Genomic DNA, 6000 nt, shown 5'->3' on the forward strand with positions numbered 1-6000 from the left:
CACACTCCCCCTCTTTACACCGCTACGTACAGCTCTCGCACACTGCGAGCGTGTGCCCGTCTATAGCCCGGTGCGGCACTCGCCTCCACGTCGAATAACCACGTTACCAATGCGCATCCGTATCCGACCCATAACGGACGTATGCGCACTCACGCACACAGCTCCCCGCGGCACTCACTCACCACTGAATACTCGCGTTATGATCGCGCACCTGTATCACACACGGGGTGAACACACGCGACACCCACTCTCGCACCGCTCTGCGCAGCACTCCCCCGAGGCGAGCCGCAGCACTACAGAACCACTGTGTACACACGCTCACCCGCGCGCTCAGCTCCGCGCAGCGCTCACTCACGTGGCGAACCACTGTGCACACAGCGCACCCACACGCTCACACTGCTTGACAAGATCACGCAAGACCACGCTTCGCTATTAATGATTTATTATCCGCTACCTGGAACTAGATGTTAAATCAGTGAGTCGACGAGGCTGGCCTACGCTGATACCTTTATACCTATTTCCGATTTATCTGCTTACGATACCCTGTCACCTTGCTACTCACGGGTCGAAGTATTCGGTCGTCCTGTGGCTTTTCCTCTATGCCGTCGGGGCACGTCGCGCGGACGTCCGGAGGCAGAGCTGGGAGCCGACTTGCACGCGTGCCTCTTGAAGAGAAGTCAGGAGAGAGAGAGCCTCCCTACCTTGCTGCGCTCCTTTTTATCCTAATTCCCGGACTCGGGCCCCTACCCCCTTCCCACATACCGTGCGCCTTCGATATGCTAATCAATGTCCTGCCCGCGCGGCGCAAACTCCAAACAATGGCTCGCGCACCTCTTGCACGCGCACGGCGGCTCCGCGGCGCCCCTGACACGCCAATCAATGTCCTGCCCGCGCGGCGCCAACTCCAAACAATGGCTCGCGCACCTCCTGCACGCGCACGGCGGCTCCGCGGCGCCCCTGACACGCCAATCAATGTCCTGCCCGCGCGGCGCCAACTCCAAACAATGGCTCGCGCACCTCTTGCACGCGCACGGCGGCTCCGCGGCGCCTCCACGGCGCTTTTGATATGCTAATCAGTGTGCGGCGTGCGCGGCGTAAATCTCAATTAATCCCTTACCCTCCCTAACAATGGGGCCTGCGCGCTCAAGCGCAACCATCCCAACCTTTCGTGACTATGCGCAAGAGTCCCTGCGGTCCTGCTACTCATGCTATCCCGTCCTTCCCCTGCTTGTCTCGTCGACCCGTGGGGGTGTGTGTGGGGGGAAATGCGCCTCAACCGCGGTGGCCGAATGCCCCACGCCGCGACCACACCATATTAAGGCCGGTCGCAGCGCCGCGGCGCAACGTAGCACGGGGGAGGTCATCCAATTCCCTGATCGCCGGAAACCGTGAGAGTTAATCCCGATAAGGGTTTCTCGGATAAAAACAGGTCGGCCAGGCGACCTCCCCTCGGAGCTCTGTGGGGGGGAGGGAAATGCGTGCGGGTGTGTTCATGTGAGGTGAGGTGAGGGGGACAAGGGGTTGGCTCCGTTGCTTGGTGGTGGCGAGGTCGGGGATGGGGCGCCTGCCGAACGGCTTCGTGGCGGCAGCATCACAAGTACAGCTTCGAGGTAACTGGCTACGTCGGAAGAGTTAGGCTAGGCTCGTCTCACAAAATATCCCCCCCCCAGGTAGTGTGTATTTGCGCCGCAAATAAAACGCTAGTACAGAACATCGGTGTGGTGTCTGCGATTTGCGTGTGGTGTGACTGGGTGGGACACGGTGTGCACGAGAGAGCGTAGAGCTGCAGCGTGGGCGCACGTGCCGAGGGATAATCGCCCGCGGGTGCGTTCGCGGCTTTGCGTTAGTGTTGGCTGCGGCGCGTACGGGTGAGTGAGGGCTAACTCTGTACGGCGTCAAGCCAGTAGCTGAGTTATGTCTCTCCGAGAGGGAGCTAGTGCGGGAGGGCCGATCACACGATCGGCGGAGGCCCGGCGGGAGATGATCGATGCGGTGGAGGAGGGAGTGGAGGGGGAAAACGTTGCGCCCTACCTGCCCAGCGAAGGCGGTGGGGCAGACGTCGGCCACCACAAATTCCCCCTTAAAGTTTCCCACGCCTTCGTGGCCAATGTATCTCAACCGTTTCTTTTATGCTAATAGCCGTAATACATTTTTTTTAACAACTCCACATTGGACTCTTGCTTATATATACGCTCTATGTCATTTCACTGCATCTGTCACATCCGTAACGTTTAACGGCTCTTTAGTAGTTGTTTGCTTCGCCCCGACAAAACATTAGCGTCTGCGCACATGCAACATATCATCAGGCTGCTTTCTGTTCCCATTACACTACTATACACGACACTACTTTACAATACACCATACACTACACTACTTTACAATACACTATTATACACAACACACTACTGTACACTACACGATACACTACTATACACTACTATTCAATACACTACTATAGACTACACTACTATACACTACACATTGGGCTCCATGGAGGCCCGCGATTAGTCGTTAACAGGGGTGGTCATTAAGAGGCGTTCTTCTGTACCAATACACCTTTAACGTCTGCAAAAAAACAACGTGTCACCAGGCAGCTTTCTGTTCTCAGAATTGACGTCATTTCTGCAAAGAGGAAGCAGCCCGACTGTGCCTCTTTACCCAGAAACTACGTGATGCCTCTCCAAACACACCCGCCCCATTCGCACGCTCACTCCGTATGCGACCACCACGCCAGGTATATAAACAGAGCGGCAGCGCTGAGTGCCTCCTGAGCTCTTTCTGTCGCCCGCACGACCGCCACGGACTCCTGCTGCCAAACCGCTAAAAAGGTAAGCGACGCTTACACTCTCGACACTCAAACGAGTTTAAACTATACACGTGATTCATTCGGGTACTCTTGGACGCAAAAAAAAACGGATGCATTCGTTCGGAATAGATTTTTGTTTCTCACGTGAGTGCGAACGCAATAAAAAACGCAAACTTATTTACATTGCCCCGCATGTCACTCCCCATACAAAGCATGCACAATACAAATTTAATTATTAATTGCAATAGAAATCAGTCTTCCGGTTATTGTCCACCTTGCCTGTTATTTACCAACTCGCTCTTAATCGTACAGGAAGAGAAAAACATGGATCCACACGAAGCTATTGGAAATGCATTTAAACATGCATTGAACAGTGTAAGTAAACACAATGGTATTTACAGTACTCCCATCGCTGTTTCTGAAAACAAATCGCTTACACAAAGTTTTGGTTATCATTTGTCTTCTTAACATAAACAAATATGCTGATAAAGGAATCACCACCGACACAATTAGAGCAAAACTGTGGTACGAGGTAAGCGGGCAATAACGTGGGATACTTTCGAGATGAAGACAGGTCGACCTCGGCTTTCGTCATTTTGTTTCTTGTAGACCTACTCAGCCGATGTGAAATGTACGGTTTAATACTGTTTGTGTTACAGATGCGGTGTGAATTGGAACCAGCAGTCCAGATATTTCACCGCACCTGCAATGCTTCTTATGGAAACATGTTACCTCTTTCAATCTACATGCAAGATATTTGTCAAAGATTACAAAAAAACGACAAAAACTACAGAAAATGTATTATAAGCATTTACGATCTTATTAATAATATTCCTATAACACATAAGTTAGTTTCCGCCATAGCTGAGAAAGTTACTGAGAATGAAATATCAGTAGAAGAGGCAGATACATTCTTCAAGACAAAGATAGCTGACATTAAGCAATCATTGACCAGAACCATCGTGGTTCATGAAAACCTTCTTAAAGAATACAATCGGACAACCAAGCGTGTTACTGAACGGCGCAACAGAGATGCACACGTTGCCAAAGAAGCAGCAGAAGAAACAATGGCGAAAATATCAACAACTGTTGCAGCATACCTATCAGCGACATGTGATACCTTAATAACCGTCGCGAACATATTCGGAGGGGGAATCCTCGACGAGGCCGACGTCCCGTATAATAACGAGGTTTTAGATGAAAAGGATCAGGCGTTTTCAAAATGTATTCAACACATGGAAAACCAAACAACAGACATTTTAACGGTGCTGGAAGCCCTTCGTAAAGTGCGTGACTCCTTCAGAAACCTGTGAAAAAATAATCTACAAACAACCTTGTTGAGATTGTGTATGAAGTCGAAAAAAACCTCACTGCGCAAATATCAAAAAGGATACCGGAGTTTTGAACGAAATACCTTATAAGAAAGAAAGTAATAAATGTTTAAAGACTAATAAAACTACTGGTGCAGAAAGATGCACTTTTTGAGCGCCCATGGCTACAACTGATATACTCAGAGGCGAAGGTTTCAATTTTACTCTGCAGATCATAGCGAGTCAAATGTTTTGACGATTCGCAGCTTTTAAGGAAATAATTTAGAACTTCAAGTTTTGTATATTGTGGGGGTATTCTCGAAATAAAAAAAATCAGTGGCGCAAGCCTCCTGTCATGACAATTTACGTATCGTTATCTGTATGAAACTGTCCAAGGCTATGAACACATCCTCTGCATCGTGCAATCCATATGTTCAAATGCTCTTTTGAACATCAGAATAATAATATTTATCCTGGAGGAATCCGATGAGCGATGAAGCCCTTTTTCACAGATGTCCAGTAGGCGAGGGTCAGATAGTTATAACACATATAGGAAAGGTAAGCAAGTCAATAAATGTTTAAAAAGATCAGCATATACGTTTCAATTGCATAAGTACATCAATTCCTTCCGATTTTTCAACACTAAATGCAAGCTTGGGCAAGGTCGCAAAAAAAAAGTCCCAGGCCCCACCAAGACATCACACAGTCCCTCAATAAAATTGCACATTCAAATGTAGCTATCCATACATACTCTTTAGTTCTTTCGGTAAAGTCACGTAGGTAGAAAAATTAAATAAAAATAACAAAATACATCACGGCGTTTCGATCGCAACGCAAGCGATCGTCTTCAGGCGAAAAAATCCAGCAGTGGAACTGCTGAACCAGAAAGAACACAGCGAGAGAGTTGCTACAACAAGGGGTTATATATGTTTGATGGTGGGTGCAGCCCAAGGGCATGCAAGCGGAGTCCGAACTGGAAAGGCGTCCCATCCCCGCACGCAAGGACATCAGTTGTGTTAATGGGGAGATTAGGGAGAGATATTAGGGAGAGAGATTAGCATGTCAAAGTAAATTAGCTACCGTCGCCGCACATGCGCACAACAGCAAAATGTTAATGGGAGATTAGCACTATGCTAATGGTAGAGATTAAGGAGAGATTAGGGAGATTAGCAAGTTAATGTCATGTCTATGTGTAACACAAGCTGCGACGCTGGCCACTGAGCTGTGAGAGGCAAGCGCGTCAACGTAAGAGAACCACCGCAACGGTGGCCGTGCCAGTGCGACACGGCTCTCATGAGTAAGGATTTGCCAATTTGTTTGTATAGCAGCCCTAACATTCTGCTTCAGGTAATTATTTAAGGAAGATTCATGACGTTAAGGAAGGAAGCAAGGTTCCAAAACGTCGGTGCTGCAACGGCAAAGACTTTGTCACCTATTCCAATTCTTGTTCTTGGGATAGTTAAAAAGGCAATTAGATGGATGCCTTAGGTTTCTTGGGTTTTGAAATTGATCTTTCAGACAGCTCTGTCTTCACCTGAGGACGGCTGCTTGTGTTGTGGCCGAAACGTCGTGAGAATTATTTTATTTTATTATGTTTTATTTTTATTATTTTATTACTTCCCTTCTACGTGACTTTACCGAAAGAACCAAGAAGATGAATCCCTGCAGTCACGAAAGCTTTTAATCGAAATTTTGAAATTGAGTTAATAAGTATGAGCGCAGATTTGCTAATCAGGATTTTACGGATGAACAGGACCCAATGTAGATTTCTTCTTGCATCAAGTGATGTGAGATTGGATTTTTAAGTCGAGGTCAATATGGTAGGTCATGTATGGTACATTCAGTGCAAATCGAAGAGCAGAATGATATAGTGTGTTTAATCTG

General features: G+C 48.0%; 1 long non-coding RNA gene across 1 annotated transcript; it reads left to right on the plus strand.

Annotated features, from left to right (window-relative positions):
- The first annotated feature begins 2768 nt into the window (after window positions 1–2768).
- Window positions 2769–5376, plus strand: LOC133348091 (uncharacterized). Its single transcript, XR_009755769.1, has 3 exons — window positions 2769–2828; window positions 3119–3181; window positions 3466–5376. It is a non-coding gene; the product is annotated as an uncharacterized LOC133348091 (long non-coding RNA).
- Window positions 5377–6000: the final 624 nt, after the last annotated feature.

The sequence above is a fragment of the Lethenteron reissneri genome, chromosome 26 (genome assembly GCF_015708825.2).
Source record: "Lethenteron reissneri isolate LAM-NWPU_2019-01 chromosome 26, ASM1570882v1, whole genome shotgun sequence".
Taxonomy (NCBI): Eukaryota; Metazoa; Chordata; class Hyperoartia; order Petromyzontiformes; family Petromyzontidae; genus Lethenteron; species Lethenteron reissneri.